Here is a 25,431-nt window from a genome sequence, read left to right as displayed (position 1 = left end):
CAGTATATCCACTAAAGTCAAAATAATATAATATTTCTTATCTTCTTCGTAGAATTAAAATCAATATCAAATCGAAGAGAAATTAATTACGTGATCAATTTGAGTTGCATATCTATTGCAGATGTCCCACTAGCATTCTCGATTGAAGGATATATGGTTGTCTAGTTATTGAGATGGTTCCAAGTGCTCAAACGTTTGTGCACAGTAGCAGGTAATATGTTTTGAAGAAGTCATTATTTTTATTTCCTTCTTTTTCATTGTAGTGTGACTATGATACTATTGATAGATTTCGATGCCATAAGAGTTATTCATAGTTTTCTATTCTAAATCGAAAAGAAAAAGCCAAATTTATCTAAATACTAAACATAAAAAACGGGAGATAAATGCAGGGAATTCAATCATGAATCCGTCACTCAATACTTAGCTTGCATGGGAGTTTTTTTATTTTATTTTTTAAATAAGATTTCCCAGGATGAATCCTGGTAGAGCTGTATATGATTATTGAAAGCAATAACTAGGGGAGGGACTAGACCTTACCCCTAATATACAACAGCTGATTGTAAGCAACCAACACAAAAAGGAGAATGCAAATCATAGATCTTATGCATTCTCTAAGATCAGACATATACATCTAGCTAACAAAAAAATTTGGCTTTGTCATATCTTAATCTCACACTGGGCAGCTGTCTTTTGTCCAAACTGAACAGCCCAAAAGCTCCTCTAGTCTTGAATAGTAGGAGGCTCATCCAAAGTAGTAACAAGCTTTGCAAAATAGTCTGCCACTCTATTAGCTTCCCTATAACAGCGGTTAATGCTCACTTCCTTGCCTTCAATCAGTGTCAAGGTACCCTCAATAATAGGTTTCAGCTTGATGCTGCTGACATTTTCTTTCAAAAGCAAATTTGTTACAAGCATTGAGTCCAGCTCTAGAATGCATTTAATTTGTTGATATTTCTATCTTTTATCCATTGTCTAGCTATAAGGATCCGCTTGGTCGTTATGCGTGTTTGACCATTCTACCCTTGTTAGTACTTCCCTGAGGTTAGAAATGAGCGGACCTAAATAATTTGGTTGTATTGTATGTTGTGTTTTGTGACTTATAAGTGACTCTGTGATGTGGCTTTAACTTGGTTTGTTGTTGGCTTGTATTCATAGGGCCTTAGAATGATTTTGAGAGACTAAGTATAAAAAGTTGTGAAATTCCGTGCTCACTGGTCAAAAAGGCCTCGCTGCAACGATGATTCTTCGTTGCAGCAAGAAAGGGGTTCGCTGCAACGAAGGGTGGGATTTTCCCAGGGTTTGTTGCAGCGACCACGGTTTCGCTGTAACGAACTCGTTGCAGTGAAACCGTGGCCGCTGCAACGAAGACTACTTAAGTTTAATGCCGAGTTTAAGTAGTTATTTCGTGCCCACATTTCTCGTAAAACCAAAACAGTTCCTAAGAGCATAGAGGCGACTTTCTAAGGCTAGGGCACTATTCTCCATCAAATGTAAGCCTTAATCACTAACCTTCTTCGCTTAATGTTCATATTAGATTCTTGTTTCAATCAAAAGACCCTTAATGGAAATTGAAGGGTAGAACACAAATACCAAGAAAACTCTAGAATATTAATGGGTTATTGTTTATTATTTTTTAATGTTGTTTAATCACCTAAGAGTAGAGATTATCACTTCATATCATGAGAACTGGATATTCAATGATAGAAATTGTTTGTTCAGACCTAGGATTCCAATAAAAATGGGAACTTTGGCTAAAACCAGATTTGTAGGGTTAAATTGATTATAGAACCTATAAATTGAGTTAATACTTCATTACTTACTTAGCATTATGATTTCTAGACTTTTAACGTTCTAAGGCATTGCGAAAGGGGAAGGCTGTTGCAAAGTGATTCTATTGCTCAAATCCACTTTGAGGTAGGTTACGGTTTACTTTAGTTAGACTTTAATTAGTGAAACGTATATATTGTGTAGAATTGACGGGAGTAAGCTTGATTAGGTCTTCGGACAAGATGTATGGTTGGATATTACCTAGGTTGGTATAACTTCTGATTATGTGGGCTTGTCGCCATTACTTTATGTATTGAATAGGTGGTGTATTTTTGTGATATGGGAAGGAAGGAGATAATATGTATACTCATGTTGTTGGTTGTGGCTTGTGGCCCTGTTATGGTGATTAGGTTTGTTACTTTAATTGTTGCGTTGTGATACGCCTTGCACTCGTCTCTCTCTGGTTATGACATTTATCATCGGAGAAAGGAATGTAATGAGACTAGGTCTTAGTCATGTTGTATAATTGTGATGATATCATACATGGCATTCATTCTCATTTCACATATACATTGATATCGAATTATGACTTGGTGTTGATGATGATACATGACAAAATGGAGCACTTGGTGTCGTACGATTTAGTTATGAGGCGTACTTGCTATATTTGGGAGTAAAGGGTGTTATAGACTCTTTATGACGATTGAGATGGGTTGTATGATTCATTCCATAGTTGAGTCGATGTATCTAAATCTTGATATGACTTATGGCATTAGGACTTCTTGTACCCTCATTGTTATTTTAGTGCATTGATTTACTATATTTACACCCATTTCTGCATTCAAACATTCATACATTATGGAAATGGTTTGGAATTGTTGAAAGGAAGGTATTCATATATACCATTCACTGATTGATTGAGATAACTGTATAATTAGACCATGGTTAAGCAGAGTTAGTGGTGAGTCTTGATATGATTTATGTTACTATGACTGTACTTCATTATTTCTGGCTTTGATATGTGTTCTTGAGTTATTCATTGTGATTCAATTATGAGGCATTGTTGATGAGATTTTGATATGGAACATATACATCTATTGAGGCACATTTGACAGGAGGTGAAGATGTGGCCTAGCTGTGAGCTCGTGGTCCAAGGTTCATTCCGGAACCAGTGGTACATGGACACCATGGGTCCCCTACAGGTCATGACTATTTGGGGAAACATTACCATTTATTTAACATGTGTGTACAGTTTTGGAGTATTTGGCCAGTGCATTGCATTGTACATTATTACATTTTATTTTGCATCATTACAGGGCTTCTTATTTTTGATTTGGTATATTTTGTTGTACCTTTGTTGTGGCATGGATCCGATTATGGACTGGACCGAAATTGTGGACTAGTGACTCTGCCTAGTTCCAAGACTTAGATTTGTGATTATAGACTTGAGATTATTGCGGCTTGTCAGACTGGTGGTTTAGAAGCTTCACCTTAGGTTGTGATTCGGTTATGTGATATGTTGTGACCTTGATTTGGGTATTATGTGCCGATCTGCTTATCTTGATTGATTTTATGCTTATATCCGTGAACTAATCTTAGTCGTCCTGTGATGCTTACTCAGTACGTGTTGTTTGTACTGATGCTACTCTTGATGTACTCTTCTTTTGAGTGTAGTGTCTGTTGCTAGTTCCAGTTCCTATCATCGAGAGTGATCCGAGTCTACTTGATCGAGATTCCAGGGTGAGCTTTGGCTAAATCTGCAACCCGAAAACTCTTCCTTTGCATTTGGCTGTCTACTTTGTATTCTTGAGACAATATTGATATTTTTTAGAATTCTATTTTCTTATCAGACTTGTATCTTCTTGGTAGTAGCTCTTGTACTAGTCCAGACCAGATTTTGGGGTTGTTGTTACTTCCACACTTATTATCAATGTGATTTGAATCCGTTAACTAAATCATTGCTTATTTCCGCATCATTTTTATAAATGAATAAAATGAGTTGGGAATGGCTCGCCTACCTGGGGGGGGGACATGTTATACCCCACGTTTTTAGAGCATAAGCGTGACACGTGCTTCCTCAAAAAATTGACAATCATGTTGTTGCTACATAATTTAAACTCACGTCGATAGTATTATATCCCGTATTTTTTGTATGTCGGATTATTCGTAAGCCGAGGTGGGGTCCACACGTCAAGTTTTTTTTTTTTTAGGGACATGTGACAAGTTATATGAATCACATATGTGAAGTTAAACACAACTCAAGAAGGACCCTTGAGCCAAATCAAAGTGGAAGCCCTCCAAACAAATAATTTTAAGTTACGTTTTTGGGTGATCTGATTCGGGAGGCCATAACCCCATCGGTATTTGGGGATTTGGGAGAACTCCCAGAATTAAAGTTTTAGATAATTTAATTAGCTTTCCAACCATAGGTCGTGGGTCCATAGGCGACGTCGGGATAATGAGATACGGACGTTTTAAGGCAGAAAGGTCAGTGGGCTAGGCCCAATCCGGGCCCAACCGGGTTAGGCCCATGACCCATGCCTATTTAAGTGAAATTTCAGCCCTTTGTCCTCATTTTTCAAACCAATAACACCAGAAAATTCTGGAAAGAGAGAGAGAAGAGCCTTGGAGAGAAGAAAAACCAATTTTGACCAAAATCTGAGCCCCGAATCCCGAAGCCCATGAAGAGAAAAGTGTTGTACGCTGCGTTGTCTTCAATTTGAGCTAAAAATCAACCAAGGAGAAGAGTGATAACGTGGTGGCTGCATGCTTAAGGTATGAATAAGGTTCCTTTTCATTATTAACGAGTTTATTTAGAGTTTTAACGGATTAGAACGGAGGGAATAGCCTGATAAATTCGTTTGTTGGTGCTGTGAATTATGGAACGAGATTTGAAGAAAACTTTGGATGAAAATAAATGTATTTAACTTGTGAAATATGGAGGATGTGGTTATTGATGTTGTTAGTGTTAATTTCAGCTTCTATATGGAAATAAAATTATTAAATAGTTATATCGCAAATTTGGTTGGTTGAGAAATTTAGAAAACAGTGCGCGGGCTGTTTTATGGCATACGTCGGTATTGGAAATGATGTTAATACTATTGGTATTGTTGTTGATGTTGTTGGTTGTTGAATTGGAATCTCGGTCTAGGCATATAAACAGGGGAAATGCTGCCCGAATTTCGGCAGAATTTAAAAGGGTTTTAATTAAAGTTTCGAGACGAACGTACGACGATGATCCTAATGATATTATGAATGATTCCATATGTAGAGTACGAGGCTATGAATAATTCTTAAGCGAGTTGCAAGACGGGAAGTAAGTTGAAAGTCGAGAATCATCTTCCAGGTATATAAGGCTTACCCTTTCTTTCTTTGGCATGTCCTAGAGCTAAGTAAGGTATGACCCCCATTTCGGGGTAACTCCACTCTTTAATTCCGAGATTGTTTACGATTCTTATTCACTTCTTGACATGAGTATACTTAGTATAGTCAAGCTTATTGTATGATTTAATATCAAGCAAAACATAAAGGGTTCTTGCTCCTAAAAGAGTTCTATAAGGATTAATGTCCCTAACTTTCATAGGCGGTCTCGGATTGCTTTGAAATGTTTGTAAAGGTTTTTGTAAGGAATAATGTCCATAACTTTCTTATACTAACTCGGATTGACTCGAAACGTGGTTGTGATCTTTCAAGCGTCGATTAGTGTACTTACCTATCGAGTCTTAAAAAAATTGTTTTTATGCATGTGGTTTCTCACTACTCTGCTCGTACACGCCTTAATATGTCCTTCATCGAGTCCCGGGCCGGGTATGTTATCGTGCGCACTCCACTGCATTTTTCACCGAGTCCCTCACTAGAGGGCCGGGTACGGTATATATATATATATGATGACATGATGAGATGATGATATGTTATGGCGGCCAAGAGGGCATATGATGACTTCATTCACCGAGTCCCTCACTAGAGGGCCGGGTACGGTATATATATATATATATATATATATATATATATATTATATATATATATGCATGCATGATGATATGATAGTATGATGACATGATTTTATCCACCGAGTCCCTCACTAGAGGGCCGGGTACGGTATATATATATATATGCATGATGATATGATAATATGCTGACATGATGACATGACTTTGTCCACCGAGTCCCATAATGGGCCGCGTACGGTATATGATAATGGCATGCATGATTTTCATTTTAAAAGGCATATGTATTGATGTTTTAAAGTCATACTTGTTTCTAGTAAATCTCCATTTTGGTTATGATCCTCTTTACGGTATTTCATGCTTTACATGCTCAGTACATATTCCGTACTGACCCCCTTTCTTCGGGGGCTGCGTTTCATGCCACGCAGGTACATACAGATGAGTAGAAGACATTGCTAGAGGTTGTTCCAGCGGGATTGGCGAGCTCCATTTCTTTCCGAAGTGTTGCCGAGTCAGAGTGTACATGTTATGATTTTCCTGATTGATGTTAGAGACTTTGCAGACAGGGTCATGTATATAGAAAGTCAGTCTCGTAAGTGACTCTGTAAGCCGACGTACCATTATGCATTATGTTACAAATTCCATGTGATTACAGATTTTACTTGATTTGATTACCACGAAAAGAATGGTTTTGATCAGTTTTCATTATGCATTTCATTTCGTAACATGAGAGTCCAGTGGGGTTATGTACGTAGCGGGAACTAAGGGGGTTCTCTCGGCTCTGAATATGGGGTCGAGTGCCCATCATGCCCTACCAAGGTTAGGGTGTGACAGGACAGTGTAGGTGTCATCGCCGACTTAGTAAAAATGGGTCGTGACAACTTGGTTACTTTGCAGCCATAGCCTCTGCCACGTTATGGCTACTATATTGTATTTGGACAGCAAATGCAAATAGAAGATCACCACTTTCGTCCCTAGCCACACCTCCAATACCTGCTTTCCCAGACTACTCCATGAAAGTTCCATCAGTATTTATTTTGGTCCATCCTTCTTGAGGCAATGTCCACTTTACCATTTTACTGATGGTTCTTGGTCCGAATTGCTCAATTTCTGTGCATATATAAGGCCATTGCAAATCCATCTTGCAGCATGGGAATGCTTTGTCCATTGCAACTTTCATGTTCCAGAGTACTTCTTGCTCCATTCTTCTTGTGTACATATTGGTTTGACTCCCATATCTATATTTACACCTTGCCGTCCACATTTCCCAACAAATAAAGATTGGAATCACTTGAATAACCATCTTGTGGATTGCATTTTTGTTCTGAGTTTGTCTTCATTCTTGAAGAAAGGTTTTTCCTGGCTTTCTTTGGTATCCGATACCCAAAGGATGCCCAAAGAAAGATTACAATCTCTGAGCTATTTCACCTTCAAAGAAAAAGTGTTGAATTGTTTTTAGAGTTGATACTGCACAAAATAGGCAGTCAGTAGGCATATTATCTACAAACCTGCACACAGAGTTGTTAGCAAAAGGCAGTCTATTTTTAATCATTCTCCAAGAAAAAAAGGAAATTTTAAAAGGAATGTTTTTATGCCAAATTCTGCTGATCAGATGGATTGTGGTTTTTGATGTCATTCCAAGCTTCTTTGTTTGCAAAGATTCTATCTGAAGTAGTCTTCCAAATAAGGTAATCATCCTTGTTAGGATCTCCTATGTTGATACTGAGAATAAGCTGACAAATCTAGTTGGGCAAGATGTTGAGTAGGCTTTCAATATCCCAAGTTTGATCCCCTATAAACTCCTTCACTTGAGTTTTTGTTGTGTGCATATAGTCTGGACAATATTTGACAATATTACCAAGGCCTGTCCAATTGTCCCATCAAAAACTACTACCACCACTCTGAATATTCCGGATCATATTAGGCTCTACTTTGGTTCTGCTCTTGGTTAAAGTCTTCCAAATATGAGAATTTTCATATACCCATTTTTTACTCACTGGGTGGGCTCTAATACAGTATTTGGATTTTATGATTTTTTCCCATAAAGAATCTTGACTTCTAAATCTCTATCATTTCTTTAAATTCAGAGTTTCACAAATATCATTCATTTTTCTAACCCCTGTCCCCCCTCCTCCTTAGGTGAGCATAGATTTTCCCAAGACCTCCAGTGGTAATTATTTTTACCATTTGAGGAGCCCCAAAAGAATCTCACTAAGTGTTTTTCCATCTGATCGATAATACCTTTTGGTGGAGTGAGAGCAGTAAGGGTATAGACAGGTAAAGACTGCAATACATGTTTTATGAGAACAATTTACCCCCAATTGATAACATATTTATTTGCCATCCTTTGAGCCTTTTGATGATCTTGGAAAGAAGCTTTTCAAAATATTCCCTTTTTTTTTCCTTCCCAAGTAAATTGGGCATCTCAAGTATTCAAAGGGAAATTGTTTATCCATGAATCCAGTAGCATCCCTGATTTTATTGACCCTAGAAGGACCAGTTCCAGGGGCTATCAGAAAAAAAACACTTGTTGTTGTTCATTTTTTGTCCAGAGCTCTTTTCTTACCAATGAATTTGTTTCATAATCATTTTTATTGACTTTGTGTTACCACTTGTGAAGATAACAATGTCATCTCCATAAGATTAATGATTAATTAGTGGCCCTGTGTTTGTCATGGAAAAAGGTAAAAAATTCTCATTTTGATTAAAATTATTAAGCAATCTAGCCAAAACTTCAGCACCAATAATAAAAAGAGAGGGTGAAAGAGGATCTTCCTGTTTAAGTCCTTGAGATGAGGTGAAGAAGCCATTTCTTGTACCATTAATGATAATAGACTACCGTACATTGGATATTACTCCCATCATCATGTTGGTTACCTCTTCAGAGAACCCAAACTTGTGAAGAACAGCTATTAAGAAAGGTCATGACATTCTATCATAGGTTTTAGCCATGGCTAACTTGAGAACCACATTGCCACATTTATTCTTGCATTTGATATTCTGGACAATTTCTTGAGCCAATTGAATGTTCTCTGTCATAAGCCTCCCTTTTAGAAAACCACTTTGGTTTTCATAAATCATAAGAGGAAGCAAAGGATTAAGCCTTCTAGAAATAATCTTGGTGACAATTTTGCTAGAAAAGTTACTGAGGCTGATTGGCCTGGATTCAGCAAAATTAGAAGGGCATTCTACTTTTGGGATTAATACTAGAAGAGTGTGTGCAAAGAATTTAGTCAGTTTTCCTCCAAGAAAGTAAAACTGTACAAATTCTACCACATCCTTCTTGATTATATCCCAGCAGCATTGGTAGAATTTTCCTGAGTATCCATCAGGACCAGCAGCATTGTATGTGCTCATGTTAAAAACATCCTCTTTGAACTCATCTTCTTGAGGGCAATTGATCATAAAATTGTTATCTTCTTCACTTATGCATCTGGGAATGCAATCAAGAATACTAGGGTCCAGAGTGGTCTGTTTGAGGTTGAATAATTGTTGAAAGTGTTTGAGAGCCACTTTAGCAATCTTTCATCTCCAAAAACCCATCTTCCCCTATTATTCATAATTCTATTCAGACTAAGCTTTCTTCTTTTGTCCCTTATCACGGAATGAAAATACTTAGTGTTGTTGTGTCCCACCTTAAACCACCTCACTTGAGATTTCTGCTTTAAATATAGTGCTGATATTCAACTTCCATGTGTTAGTATATACTTCATGGACACATAAGTCAACTAGCAACAATAAGAGTACAGCCAAATCTCTCTATAACAGCATCGTTGAGTCCGAACTTTTTTTGTTGTTATAGAGAATTGTTGTTACACACCTATAACAACATTTGTCATTTCAATAATAGTTGGCTGTTATAGAAAAAAATGCATAAAATCTATTTTTATTTTATTTTTTAATGTTGTAAAAAGATAACAAATTATTTAAATTTTAAACCCCAAATATATGAATGCTTCCTTAACTAAATATTAAATAACGTTAATACAATTTCAATAAATCCATAATCGAATGTATAAAGTTTTAAGCTGTAAGGTGCACATTTTAAATCTGCAGTACTTGAAAATTAAATTCTTTCAAGATTGATGGGAGATATTTTATTGTAGCTTGTTTCGTAGATCCAATCTCTTAGTGGTGATATAACACTTACGAAGATTTGCGTCTAACCTTTCAGAAAATAGGTACCCAATTGTTTTCCCTTGAAAGGAATCTAAGAGTTGGACTATTGAATCTTCTAACCAGTCCAAGTAACAATAGGTTGAGATTGTTCGTCAGCACTTTTATTGTTGTCTTCGATCGGTTCCATATTCTCTTGTTCTTCCACTCTAATGACATGGGAAATAATCTCTTCATCAATAAAAGCTTCAATGATAGGAAGTATTGCATCAAACTCCACAGATGCATTCATATGTAATATTATGTCATAAATATAGTATATTAAGGAATCAAATTAAATATTTGATCAAAACCTATACTACTTATTATATAGATATTCTATTTTTATAAAGATGGTTAATAATTACATTACCAAAAAAATGCAGATAGTTGTTATATGAGGGGTGATTTTACAAAGAGTGTAATGTTATAAAGTTGGTTTGTTGATGTTATAGGTAGAATGTTATTATAAAATATGACATAAAAAATCGGTTCCGAAAAATCTTAGCTGTTATAAAAAGGTGTTGTTATACGCGAATGCCTTTATAAAGAGGTCTGACTGTATACTGCTACTCTCCAAATCTCCATCATTTGATATAAAAACTTATACATTTCCGTTTATTTTTGCATCAATATTATGTGTATTAGCCCTTTTATCGGCCAATTTTAGCCCATTCCAAAATTACACTTTATCTCATCCACTAAGGTGTAGGATTTCGAAACTAAGAATATTGTTGGGCTGCGTATGGAGATGATGGACTTTATACTTGTAAGGGACGAAATAATTGCACAGTTTATCCTTCAAATGGGTTGGTATTTAGATTTTGCCCGGACAATTTGCACGATCATCCTTATTCGGAACAAAAATTAAAGACCAATGCCTTTGAAGGAAAATCCCAGTCAAAAAAATGATTTTGCCCTTCAAATGGGATGAACTTTAATTTTTGCCTTCAAAATCAAACTTATGCCTAGCGAGGCATAATTTCTTTAAAGGGAACTTTCATAAATACAAGATATACAAGAGTCAATTATATAATCTACAAATAATTTAGTTATTACAAATTGTGCAACTTAAAGCTAAAACCAATGAGATTATTGCTATGAATAAAAATCTAAAAATAAGGAGATTCCCTATATTAGTGATAACATAATTAAATGCATATAAAACACAATAAGTGCTTACCTAAACAAGCTCCAGCACAATCTACTAGCAAGCTAATTCATGAATTTTAACCACAAAAAAAAAAAAAAAAAAAAAAACTAATTCATGAACAAGTATATTAGTGTAGTATCTGTTATATATATTATTCTATCTATATATTGTTATACCCCATTTTAACCGGAGTCAAAATGGTTTACAACATCCCGGTAATTCCGAGGTTAATTAAAGTTAAGGAGTCGCCACCTAATTATTTGTGGTGAATTAGGGCACCTAAGGTTAATTAAAGTTATTTTCTAAAGTCAACTCTATTTTAAAGTCTACGAAACCAAAAGATCTAGGTAAGGGTTCAATTAATCTAAAGGGAAGGTATTAAGCAACCTTTAGAATCCATTAACAATGGTTAACCGACCGGACTTATGTTAATTATTTAAGGTTATATGTCAAGTATAAAATAAACATGTACACGTGCTAAATACCAAATTGACATTTTATTGTGAAAATTCATTTTAGTAAAACCAGATAGTACTGAAAAGACTTTATAAACTCAAAATCTTCTTTTCCGTTAAAACAAATATAGCATCGGATTTATGGCCCGAAGGCGATTGGTATTCAAAGAAAGACTAGATTTGTTCGTTAGAATGAGGACTGATTTGCGACCTAAATCACTTCAATGAAAACGTTTTAATCAGATTCCAAACCGGGGGTGAATTAAGATAGCTAATTATCTGCCCAATTTCCTTTACGGTCTAAATGTCCTATTCCAAATAAACGCATGTGGTCTATTATTAACTACAGCAGATCCTTAAGTGAAACTTGGCTATAACTATATAGTACCTTAGGTTTAACAATCAATGACATAAAAATGGAAATAAAAGGTTAGTCGTACAAACACACTAATGAGCAAGTCAAAGGAACATAGAATGATAAAAAGCCATTTTGGCCTTCGTAAAGGGGTAGCAGTATTCTGCCAATTTCCGATCAAGCGAAATAAGAGGATAGACGATGGAGGGGTGCGAACTCCGTAAGCGGTATCGTTGAGTTTCAAAGTAAAACTCTTCGGCTCCGGTTGTACATGCGAAAGAAAAGAAAAATGTAAAGTTAATCAGTCCATTTCTAATCAGCAAATAAAATGTAAGATGTACCAAATTTATATAAAGGTTTACTAGAATATTATTGTCACGACCCAACCCCGTAGGCCATGACTAGTGCCCGACCTGGACACCCGTATACATACCTGTTAGACATAGTCAAACTGAAACTACGAACAATATGGAAACTTACGAAGAACTCCAAAGGTTCATAACGTCCTCATATATATATACCCAGATAAACTGTCTCCTGAGGAGTCACGACTAATCAAATCATAAAATGATACGCAAGTCGACCAGGCTGCCTCTACGCATCAATATCATATGCAATCCGACAAGGCTGCCATTACATATCAATATCATACGCGAGCCGACGAGGCTGCCACTATATACGAACATATCCACAGCACATCGTTTAGACACAGCTGAACAAAACTTATACATAACCCACGCATATGTCTATAGACCTCTAAGAGTATCAACAGTGAAATATGACGGGACAGGGCCCCGTCGTACCCCTGGACAAACATATACATATATATACATCAAAAGGGTTATACCAAAAGTCTAGGCTCCGGAACAACGGAGCTCTCCAAGACAGCTGAAAGGGAATCCTAAGCTGGAGGATCACCAAAGCGAGTATCTGTACCTGCGGGCATGAAACGCAGCCCCCCCCCCCCCCCCCCCCGAAGAAAGGGGGTCAGTACGGAATATGTACTGAGTATATAAAGCATGAAATACAGTAAAGAGGATCATAACTGAAATAGAGATTACCAGAAACAAGTATGACTTTTAAAACATCAATACACTTGCCTTATGAAATGAAAATCATGCATATCAATATCATATATCATATATATAATGTGTCCCGGCCCTCTAGTAAGGGACTCGGTGAATAAGGTCGCCACATACCATCCTTGGCGCCATAATCACATCATCACATCATCATATATACATTTATAACGTGTCCCGGCCCTCTAGTGAGGGACTCGGTGAACAATGCAGTGAAACTGTGCACGAAAACATGTCCTGGCCCGGGACTCAGTGAAAGACATATTGAAGCACGCACGAGCAGAGTAGTGACAACTATATGCAATTTAAATCATATCTGAGACTCAATGGAATAATCAAAACGAACCATCATTTGCAAATCAAGACAATAGTCATATCAAATACCTTTCGAATGTCACTGTGAATTATATCAAAATAGAACTCTGGAACCATATGTACGTATCAAAACATAATAAAGTAAGTTCTGGGAATCAAGAATATTAGCCATCCTAGTGGCTCTAAGAATAGGAATTTCTTTGGAACCATATACACGTCGTCTGTTCTTTTCATAAAGATCATGCCAAAAAGAAAGAAGGGTTAACTTTACATACCTGTTACCGACTATTCGCAAACCCGTTCGCCTTGTCGCTCTTTTAGCCTATTTAATATAAGAGTAACGTTATCGTTAGTAACTATACTTTCTAGTCCATAAATCCGTAGCCCATCGCTTGTAGAATTTATTCTTTGGCTTATACTTTCTTGTTAAGGGTTTTTCATTATTTAAGGTCTTAACGAAAATCGGGCAGCATTTCCCCTATATATTCGCCTAACCCGAATTTCTAATTATTCTCCTGTTAACACAGAAATACCAATAACAGAAATATACATATAAAATTCACACAATTCAGCCCATAATAATTCTAACAACCCAACAACTTTTCTAAATCCATTTCAACCCACGATTTCCTATAACATCAATTTTATGCATTTTCTTACTTCCAATTCTGTCCAATCCAATTTTAATAATTCTATTACAACATTATTAACACAATTACACCATAAAATAAGGAAATCTTACCAAATTTTTCTCGGAGGAATTTCTGCACTTAATTGCTCCAATTTTACAATTTCTTCTTCTCCAACTTAATATCCAATGTTGCTATCACCTCCTTGAACTTGTAATTCAATTTGAAACTCAATCAACAACAAGAAAGCAATTTTTTTTCTTAAAAACCATGGCTGGCCGAACCATGGCTGCCATGGTTATGCATATTTTTTTCTTTTTCTTAACCTTTGAACTTGAAAAATGAAAATGAATTCCTTATGTTGATCATTGTCCTAAGTTATATATGGTGTCCTTCCCTTGGACACGTATCCCCCCCCTATGACTCATCAAATTGTTTTTTTTTTTTTTGAATTGTTTTTATTTTCTCTTCCTTTTTTTTTTTTGTAATTTTCGGGTGGGGCCCACAAATGGTAATTAAATTAATTAATTTTAATTAATCACTAATCCCTACTTAATAATCTAATCATAATTAATTAGTTCCTAATCTCCAATAATATTTCTACACTAAATAAAATTTATAAACAATTTATGTTCTAATTAAAATTGGAAATTAAAAGTTCCTATTTCGTATCCGAAAATGATCTCGTCTTTAACTTGAGTCGATTCTCTTTCGAATAACTCGACGTATAAAAATACGGGGTATAATAATTATTTAAAGGTTTACAAGATGAATACGAGACACTCAAACAAATAGTAACAGCACAAACACATCATTTTATGTTACAGTTAACACAAGATCTCAATCACAACAAATACTCTGAATCCCTCTGATCAAGATAGACTCACCACATGCATATTCTCATCTTTGGACCAAATTGTACATTTAAGCAGACTCCAGTAAACAAATCATTCACATCCAAATAGATTCAAACAAATCTAGCTTGTCTAATGTTCCCAAGCCTCTGTCTCTACCTTAACTTGCCTCCTCTTAAGTGAGTTATACTTCCTATGGCCCATACCACTAGTCAACATCCTTTGCTTTCGCCGCTTAAAATCAAACTGTTTTTTTTTTCTCTTCTTTCTTAAATTCTATTAACAATTCTTGAACTTCACCAACTACAGACACATCTTTTGTGTCTTCATCAGCATGGAAGATACTGCTTCAGCCCCAGCTACACTAGCATAGTTCTTTTGACAAAATCTTGACTTTTCATAGCATACAATAAGGGCCTGTTTAAAACTCATCCCCAGGTAAAAATTCACCAAGATTCCGAAACCCCATCTCAGGAAATCCACTATTTGAACAAGAAACAGGGATAAATGATCTTAATTTTGTTTTATCTTTAAAAATAGAATCTTGACTAAAACCAAGAAAGCTATAAGTACGATTGTTGGAGTTAAGAAGAAGCTTTTGTGGGGTTCTTGAAGAGAACTGTTTAACTATGTTTCTCCACATAATAGAGGAATTCTGATATGGTTTGTTTCTAGATCAGTAAAGTGATTGAATTTAATTGTGAGGGAAATGGGGGTTTTAGTGCTGGACATCAAAGTGTTCAAGAATTTTTGTGTAGGAAATAGTGTTGTAACGAAGAAAAAATATAGTAGAGAAACAAATTGATGGATTAATAGAAGTGCAGATATTCATGAGACTGAAATGTAAAGGGTAAGTAAGACGAGAAAATAGAGGAGGTATTACACAACATAAGTTCAACTTTTAAAGGCAGTCCATGAACTAGTCCTAGCTAAGTCAATATTGTGGGATTCCAGATTATCATGGATATGCATAGTAACTTATGCTTCGGGAAAAATCGAAGTAAACTCATAAAGACACCCATCCAATTCAACTAAGCCACTGGTCAAAACTTCAATCAAAGAGTTCTAACAGGTTTTCCAACTTTGAACTAGACAATGTTAACCAAAATAACTTATACAATAATCAAGTTTTAGATTTAAACAAAACACTCATATTCATACTAATTCTGTTTAGCTAAATAACTGTACAACACATGGGTAAACAGCAGTAAAATTATACAAGTTTATATGGACACTAGTCACGTTTAACTAGACAGCATGAGCTGTGTGAACTGCAAACTGACAAAGTTACGGACTAACCCGACCAGTCTAAGTTTAAACCACCATCCTTACACTCATAATAATAAGCTTTCTTGGATTTAAACAAGCAACACTAATTATCATGATGTTATTTATTCTAGCACATAGCATTTAGACTATCATTCATGCTCAAAACAGACAGGAATCTGACCTATCGTGCTTATGAATCAGACAATATCATATGACTAAGTGAGATAGGCCTTTATCATAAACATACTAATAAATTAAAGTCAAACACTATTAACATAGTCACCCCAACATGAGCATCCAGATACTGCTAGGACTAACATTAATCCATATTAAGGTATGAACATATGAAAGTGTTGACTGAAACTAAACCAAGATATGAATACACAAGTCCTATTGACTATTAAACTGCAATTAACTAAACACAAATATACACCAATGCTATCAAGCTACCAACTAAGATTAGATTAACTAACAACAGAACATGCATGAACGAACTAAACTAACTGAAACAACGAAGAAACACCTCGACACAAGAAAGATACAAAAATGTGAGCGAAATAAAAGGACAGGGGAATTACGGACCTTTTCCGAGTGCAGTGAACAGGGTGTGGGAGTCTCGGATCTATGCTCGAACACGACGAACACGAACTCGGAAAAATCTGTCGAATCGAAAATCTCAATATTAGCAGAAACAGTATACTCTTGTTTGAAAAAAGAAATTCCGTTTATCTCAAATAATTTTCAAATGTAAGTAATGGTTCCAAAAAAAAAAAAAAACCCTTCGGCTGAGGACTTAAGACGATATTTATAGGTAAAAAATGACTAGGGTTTCAGTTTTTGACTCGAGATTTTGGCTCCAAGCCAAAGTTCAAGGAGCCGTTTGAATTCAAAAGTCGAATCTCTAAAGTTGATTTTTTTCAGAAAATTCAGAAAGTATTTTGGCTATTTGTGTTGACCTGAGCGTTGAAGATAGGAGAGAGGAGGATATTGCACGAAAATGGAGTAGCGAGGTCTGTGATGGTGAAAGAGGGTTTGGTTCTTTGCTGGAAATGGAGAGGGAGAGAGAGGCAATCGGATTAGGTTTTTTCCTTTTCTTTAAGTTGTAGACGACGCACAAGCTTTAAAAGAAAGTGGGCCGGTCGGGTCGGGTAGTGGGTGATGGGCTGGTCGGGTGAGTTCAAAATATTGGGCTGGTCGTTTGAGTTGGGCTGGCCGAATTTGAATGGAGGTAAATAGGTCGTTTTTAAAAGGGTGAACTGGGTATGGCCTTTGCTGCATTCTTCCTTTAATTCAATTCTTTTTTGGCTTCTTAGTAATTAATTTCTATAACTCCTAGGTGGTTAACTTATATATATATTATGATGACAAAATGGTGATTAATATGTAGAAAACGAGGATTTAATAAAGCATTGGCTTATAATTAATTTAACGAGTCCAAATCCAAAATGAAATGGTGACGAACTATAAAAATTTGTGATAACGTAATGCTAGTAATGTTGATAGTAAAATAGTGAAAATGAAAGTAATGATATAAACAGTAGTAGAAATTAAAAAAATAGTAGTGAAAACAAAGTATTTAGCTCATTAATAAATTTAGAAGCCCAAGCAAATAAATTGGAATAAATGAGGGACAAAATTGGGTGTCAACATATATCATATATTGTTACTATATATGTTATTGTACTGTACAATTGGTTGGCAGGTAGAATAATATATTCATATATTAAGTATATTGTAATATTATATACTATAATATACAAACTTAGATATACTAATTTCTACTATTATATCCACATATCTTTTGTTATCATCTTTTCAGTTAAATTTACCAATTTAAATATACCATCTACTTTTTTAGGTATATTCAATGTACTTTTGTTATACAATATACCATATCTTTTCGTGTACTTTTCTTAATATTAATTTTAAATATATTCAAATAATTTTTTTAGTCACAAAAAATAATTGCATCAGTCATTAAGGGTGTGTTCAGTATGGAGGAATATGTTTTCCAAGGATAATGTTTTCCTGGAAAATGTGTTCTTGGAAAATAAATGTATTTCTACTTATTTTCTCGTGTTAGGTTGGTAGTGGAAAATAAGTGAATTTCGTACTTATTTTCCCATGTTCGGTTGGTTGGTAGAAAATATTTTTCGAAAAATATCACCCATGCCCCACCAACCCTACCACCCCATACCACACCAACCCCCACTACCCACCCACCCCAAGCACCCACCCTCCACCCCCCAAAAAAATCCCACCCTCCACCCCCACCCAACCACCACCCTCCCACCACTTCATTTTGACCCACCCCACCCCTCACCACCGCTCTATCCAACCCTCCCACTCACCAACCCCTCCCAAATTTTCTATTCCATATATTTTATTTAACTTTTATAAAAAATGGAAAAAACAAAATTCCTATCCACCCCACCCGCACCCCCCAACTACAACCCACCCCCACCACCCACCCATACCAAATTAACCACGCAAACTTTTCATTTTTATAAAGTTTTTATAATGGTAAACTTAAATATGAAGTAGAAAATTCGGGAGGGGATAAGGGGTGGGTCGTTGGGTGGGTGTAGAAAACCCAAATACAAAAAAGTAACTTTTCAAAACTTTTTCTTTTAAAATAATTTTTTTTTGAAGGGGGTGCTGGGCTGGGGTGGTGGGGTGGATGACATAGAAAATCAAAATTAAAAAAAAACTTTCCAAAACTTTTTTTTTAAAAGAAGGGGGTGGTGGGGTGTTGGGGGGGGGGGGGTGGGGTAGTATAAAACCAAAATTGAAAAAAAAAATAAAAAAAAAAATAAAAAATATATATATATATATATTATTTTTTTGGGGGGAGGGGTGTCCACAGGAGGGCGAGGTGGATGGGTGGTGTAGAAAACCAAAAAAAAAAAAATTAAAAACTTAAAAAAAAAAAAAATGGGGTAGGGGGAGGGTGGTGGTGGGTGGGGAAGGGTGTGTGGGGTTTTGGGAGTTGTTAGGGTTTGGTGGTTGGGGGGTGGGTTGGGTGGTGCTAGGGTGGTTGGTGAAATGCCAATTGTTGACTTGTTTCCCCTATTTTGATTAAGGAAGTTATTTTCCCAATTTTTGAGGAACTTGTTTTTCAAAAAAATTGACCAAACGAACATGAGAAAATTGGAAATTCACACCGAACACACCACAAGTGGAAAAAAAAAACAATAAAGAGGAGGAAACGAAAGAAATAAATCTTTTTAAAATGGTAGATGGAATATGTGTAACACCCCGTATCTTAGAACTAAGTTTAGACTCATATCATTAGATTTTTAGTGGAAAAACTGAAGGTTTGAACGTTTTGCGAAAATGGTTGATAGGCCTATTTCGGACAGCCATAAATCCTTGATTAGTTGGGAATTTGGGAAAGTACCCTTAATGAAAGTTGTAGTATGTAGAAATACCTTTCTAACGATATAAGGACCAAGCCAATCAGAGATTGGAGCAAGGAGATATGATCGTCTCAATATGGCTAATAGTAAGACACTTAAAATTCTATAGAATCGGCTAAGTTTTCTATACGTCTGCCTTCCAGTCAAATTCCGTGCAAATCCATTGGGAATATGAGGAAACCTAAAACATGAAAGTTGTAGCTCTTTGAAATATCTTTCCAACGGTATATTGTGGATCCCAAACAGAGCTGTGTACAAGAAGTTATGTCCATTTTACCGAACACTGTGCAGAACCGACACACGTTGCTTTTTCAGGCGCGTACGATGGCCCCGCATCGTGGGCCGATCGTGCAAATCTGAGTATCGACCTGCAGAATATCGCGCGATGGCCCCGCATCGCGGACCCATCGCGTAACAGGTCGGGTTAGGGTCAAAAAGTCGGGATTTCGCGTTTTAAGTTATATTTAAACTTGGGGTTTATTTCCCTAACACCCCTAGTCACGAAAAATTTCCCTAAAGTCAAGAAGAACAAGTCCCAAGCCTCAAGAACCCTACAAGGTAAGTTTTATCATGATTCTAGGTTGAATTCAAGTCCCTAATCTCTTTATAACTTAAGCAAACCCTTCTAATCATTCCAAGTCAATTCTAATATATATATCCTTGTAATCTAAGCAAGAAATCATTGTTCATAAACTAGGGTTTTCAAGAAAACCCATCTCAAGGTTCAAGAATTCAAGATTTTGGAAATCTTCTTCAAAGCTCAAGTCTTTAATTCAAGTTTTGGAGCGACTAAGGTATGTAGAGTTACTATCTACGTGTGGGAACATCATTGTTCTTCCCCACGCCTCCTAATCCATAAAGTATGAAACTTTACAAAACTAGGGTTTCTATTCTATACTATGCTCATGATAACCCTAGGTCCATGTCCATGATTATATTATGTATGAATTGCTATGATTCTATCATTGTGTTCTTAATAACTCCATATGATTATTGAGAATCAGTCCGTAATCCATGAAAACCCATATCTCGTATTTCATGGGTTCTTGCATGCATGTTTTTAAATAAAAATGATTATTTCATGAATATCCTACATGTCTACAAGTTTTCATGCAACTATATTATATAATTACTTTCATGCTATGATACAAGATATATACATACTAAATACAAGTTATTTCATGAAACCATATTTACAAGTTATTTCATGAAACCATGTTTACAAGTTATTTCGTGAAATCATGATTACAAGACAAGTACAAGTTAATTCACGAAAATCATGGGCTTCTTAGCCAACTATATTATGTTCATGTTTTTGGGAGTTGCACGAATTACCGAGAAGGCTCAGATAGCCTGAAACTATGTAGCCACCATAGGACAAGGATCGCTCCGCCCAGTTAGGACGATACATTAATTTTACACTGAATGGATCCATCAGGCACGTTACCACCTTATACCCTGGCAAGGTATGAGGGCTCTGCTGGTCCGGCGAGGTACCAGACTCCACGTACCCACGTGGTGATATCACATGTCGGTTTATGAAATGCTCTCCCTACTTATCATGTCAGTTTATATATATATATATATATGTACTCATGCTCATGTCCAGGTTTTCAGTTTCAGTCCTTATCATGTTATTCCATGTCCCATGTTATTTCTTTCAGTTGTTTTACATACCAGTACATTCAATGTGCTGACGTCCCCTTTTATTGCCCGAGGGCCTGCATTTCACAATGCAGGTACTGATATACAGGACGACACATCTGCTCAGTAGGACAGCATTCGTATCAGCTTATTGGTGAGCCCCATCTCATTCGGGGTTTAGTCAACTTTTGTTTTATGATTAGTTATGCATCTAAGGTATGCTGGGGGCCTTGTCCCAGTAAGTATGTTTTCCAGTCAGACTCATGATAGAGGTTTCATAGACTAGACAAGTTAGTTATGTTATGTCACACATTCGGAGTCGTATAGCCATTTTGGCTCATTCATGTTATTTCCGCACTCATGTTTAAACAAGTATTTTTATTAAGTATTATGACTTACTACGTTTTATAAAGGCTCATCATGCATTCACGTTATATTTCGCTCATGTTATGCCTCATGATGATTCAGCAAGCCATGTGGTTCGCTCGGTCACATGCAATAAGGCACCGAGTGCCGTGTTTCGCCCAGACCACGGTTTGGGGCGTGACAATATGGGATTTGAAATTGATTATGTTTTGTTTATTTGGAAAATTACATTATCTCTCATGCCCTTTTCATAGATTTTTTTTTTAGGGTGGTGTGGGGGGCGTGGGGTGGGGGGATGATTTTAAAAGAAAGAGAAAATAAAAAATAGATATGCATTAATGGTAGTAACTCCTAAAATTAAGTATTATTGATATTTTAGGAATGTAAAAAGTTGTATATTTGTAATTAAAAAGTTAAAATTTTGAATAAATTGTATTTATGTAATTTTTTTTAAAGTAGTTGTAATCTTTTTAATTACCATTTGAAAAAGTTGTATTTGTGTGGCTTTTCCTTTCTTTAAGGACGCGGCATAACTTGTGAATATGATGATGCGTAACTTATGCCCCTCTAATCATAAGTTCGATTTTGAAGAGCAAAAAATAAAGACCAAAGCATTTGACGGGGGAAAATTAAAGACCCGCACAAAAAGGGACAAAAGTGCAAATGATCCCTTCCTGTTGTTATGGTAAAAATTTCATGGAGCGACCAGTTTCCACCCTAACATTAAGTTATATTTATTTTTTTCAAATTATTTAACTATTAGTTAGTGGTGACAAACTTTTGATAAAACACTACCCGGACTTCCTCCGCTTCTTGTTCTCGTTGAGAACCTGACTATCACTATACCAAAAGTTCTCAAAAAAAAAAAAAAAAACTGATAGAACCAATAATGAAATTTCTTTTCCTTTCTTGAGCTTCAAATTTCCGCCCATATTATAAACATGGTTGGTTGTAGTTTTAATTTGTAGTTGTTTGAGATTTCAGCAAAGCGTTGATGATCTTGTCATTGTTTGCAAAGTTTAATTGAGTTATTGGTGAGGGGACCATGTATGGTGTGTTTACGCATTTATTTATGTTAATTAATTTAAACGGAAAATTTCAAAGACTTCTCCTCACATTTTGCTTCGTTACATAGACCTCCCCTTATGTGTGCAATATTGTGGCTATCTCCCCTATTTTAACTGTTATGTTGCAACTATTTTATTCTATTTATTACTAATGAAAAAATTATATATCTAGACTGATTTGCCCCCCTAAGATCAGTGGCGGAGCCACGATTTCCGCCGAGGGAGTTCAAAATATAAAAAAATAAACATACAAAGAAGCCTAAGGGGGTTCAACATCTACTATATATACATAAAAAATAATTTTAACCTTGTAAAAACAGTATTTTTTTCCGCCGAGGGGGTTCGGATGAACACCCTCGGCATAGTGTGGCTCCGCCACTGCCTAAGATCCTGCTCTTTTTGATTAATTATTATTTTATTAATAAGTTTGTATTGAGTATATACTACAGTGTGAGAGAGTAAAAGAAGAGAGGCCTTCGTTGTGACTGAAAAGTTAGTCACTCTTATCCTTCTTTGTAATTGTAATCGAAGGAAAAGAGAAGATGGTTTTCTTAGATAAATTGTTTAATATTAAAGAGAAGATGGTCTTCTTTTTCTTGCTGTTAGACTTATTTGATTATTATACAAAATTTCTGTTAGGGTAAAACCTAAGCAAATAATTTCTTTCTTTTTTTAAAAAAGATAGGTCTTCATTTAATATTCCTAAGAAAGAAACTTTTAAAGAAGATATTAATGAAATAATAATTAATCAAAAGAGAATGATCTTAGGGAGGGCAAATTAGTCCAGATATATTATATTTTCATTAGTAATAAATAGAATAAAATAGTTGTAATATAAAAGTTAAAATAGGGGAAGTAGCCGTAATATTGCAATCGTGAGGGGAAGTCAATAAAACGAAGGAAAACGTGAGGGGAGGTTTATGAAATTTTCCCTTAAGTTAATCGTTACAATGATTCACTTTACTTGTGGAATTTAGAGCTCTTAAGGGAAATATAAGTGAAAAAGTGATAAGTTGGTATTTTACCAACTTATTTCTTCTTTAATCCTAGATTGTTGCTATGTTTTGATTGAGAAAATAGTACATTTAATGTCATTTACTTCCATTTTATAGGTTTATATGATTGAGAAGAGCGTCGGAAGAAACCAAGTGAAAATACAGTAAAAAAGAGGCCAAACTGTCCAGTGCAAAAACGGGACAGTTTTGCAAATCTGAAAACTTGGGGCTTATTTTGTTATTTTTGGACTTGGAAAAAGTTGGGAACTACAAAAGCAAGACATGGGGCAAACATTTTTCATCTTTGGCCATATTTACAAGCTTAGAGAGCTAGGGCTTTTGCATCCACACTTGGGGATTGAAGATTTGAAGATCTTGATAAGAAATTTCTTAATCGTTTACTCATTTCTTCAATTTCTTGCTTTGTATTGTATATTTAAGTGTGTAGAATTTTATTCCATCACTTTAATCTTATTTATGAAAATATTCATTTGCAAAGTTGGATGAAATCTCTTGTTATGCTTACGTATTGAATGATTTTTATTTCTATTGAAGTGAGTCTTTCTTGTTTTAATTAATCTTGTTCTTTAATGTTTCTTAAGGGATTAGCTAACCCTAAGACTCGCCCATTTACTTCGATTTGAGCTCGAGAGAGGAAGATTGAGGTTGGAAAAGATTAATTAACAAGAATTTGGGGCTTTAAAACCCATCTTCATGATCTCAAAGTGTAGGCTTGTAGATTTAGCCTTCTTAAGACGAGCATTTTTTTTTTTTTTTGAGAAACTGACATAAATAGCCGCACATCAAAATAATAGATAACAAATGTATATTTTTAATATATTAATGCATAATATACATAATATATATTTTCTTTTTACATAATGATGTACCATAATTTTTTGTATATTTGACTAGTGAATGTAATTCTTTTTAGACGACCAGTCAAATATGTAACTTATCCTTTTTTTGTGGGTTATCCCTTTTTGAGACAATTATTTACTAAATGAACCCTTTATTATTTCTCTTGGATTTTATAGATCTTTTAGACTACGCTATAAAGATCCACTGTAGTTATTATTATTTTTAATTGACATGAAAAGAACTAAAGCGACAGTTAAAATGGAACAGGAGGAGTATAACGTTAGACGACAATCTAATATTTTACCAATTCCAAAAATTAAATTTGCGGAGCTTTTAAAAATGAAGACAAAAAGCTAAAAAAGAAACATTTATGTAAATTCACATGAATGCCCTTAGTTTGGGTGGTCTTTAATTTTTGCCCAACAAATTAGTGGTCTTTAATTTTTGCCCAACAAATTAGTGGTCTTTAATTTTTGCCCTTTGCTTAATATTATGAGATTTGGGGTTCGAACACCGGCTTAGTGAAAAAAATAAAATCGCAAGGCAGAGTTTTGTAGCAAAAGTTAGGCCTCAGGCAGAATTTTGAATGCAAAACTCTACCTGCAGGCAGAGTTTTGCAAGTCAAAGTTAGGCCTCAGATATAGTTTTGCAAGCCAAAGTTAGGCCTCAGGCATAGTTTTGCAAGTCATAACCTCTGCCTTGCGATTTTTTTATTTTTTTTTTGAGTGGCGGTTTGAACTCGGAATCCATGAGTTTTTAGACAAAGGCTAAAAACTAAAGATTTCAAATTCGAGGGACAAAAATTAAAGACCAGACCAGTGCTTTTGAAGGCTAATCTGCACACAAAAAAACGTGTAAATAGGCGTGAGAAAAGTGGGCTGAAAGGTCCACAGTGGTAAGAGCCCAAATCCGGGTCCACAATAAACTTCTCATTTTTCTTTTCTTTTTTCAAAAAAAAAAAAAACATTAGACTTTTCAAACACAAGAATTTGGTCAAGTACTCAAGTTTATGAACATGGACAGTAACACAGTTAAGATTCAGAAAACACATAGGCCCTACATTTAAGGAAATTAATACCGCGAACCGCTGGGAACTGACTT

At 35.5% G+C, this 25,431-nt stretch overlaps 1 long non-coding RNA gene across 1 annotated transcript; it reads left to right on the top strand.

Moving 5' to 3' along the window:
• Nucleotides 1-22: 22 nt before the first annotated feature.
• Nucleotides 23-3,709, top strand: LOC132622653 (uncharacterized). The gene is made up of 3 exons (XR_009575961.1): nucleotides 23-211; nucleotides 2,883-2,969; nucleotides 3,442-3,709. It is a non-coding gene; the product is annotated as an uncharacterized LOC132622653 (long non-coding RNA).
• The last annotated feature ends 21,722 nt before the right edge of the window (nucleotides 3,710-25,431 follow it).

This window comes from Lycium barbarum, chromosome 2 (genome assembly GCF_019175385.1).
Source record: "Lycium barbarum isolate Lr01 chromosome 2, ASM1917538v2, whole genome shotgun sequence".
In the NCBI taxonomy this organism is placed as follows: domain Eukaryota; kingdom Viridiplantae; phylum Streptophyta; class Magnoliopsida; order Solanales; family Solanaceae; genus Lycium; species Lycium barbarum.
The sequence above is the reverse complement of the archived record's forward strand: the minus strand, read 5'-3'. Positions and strand labels throughout refer to the sequence as shown.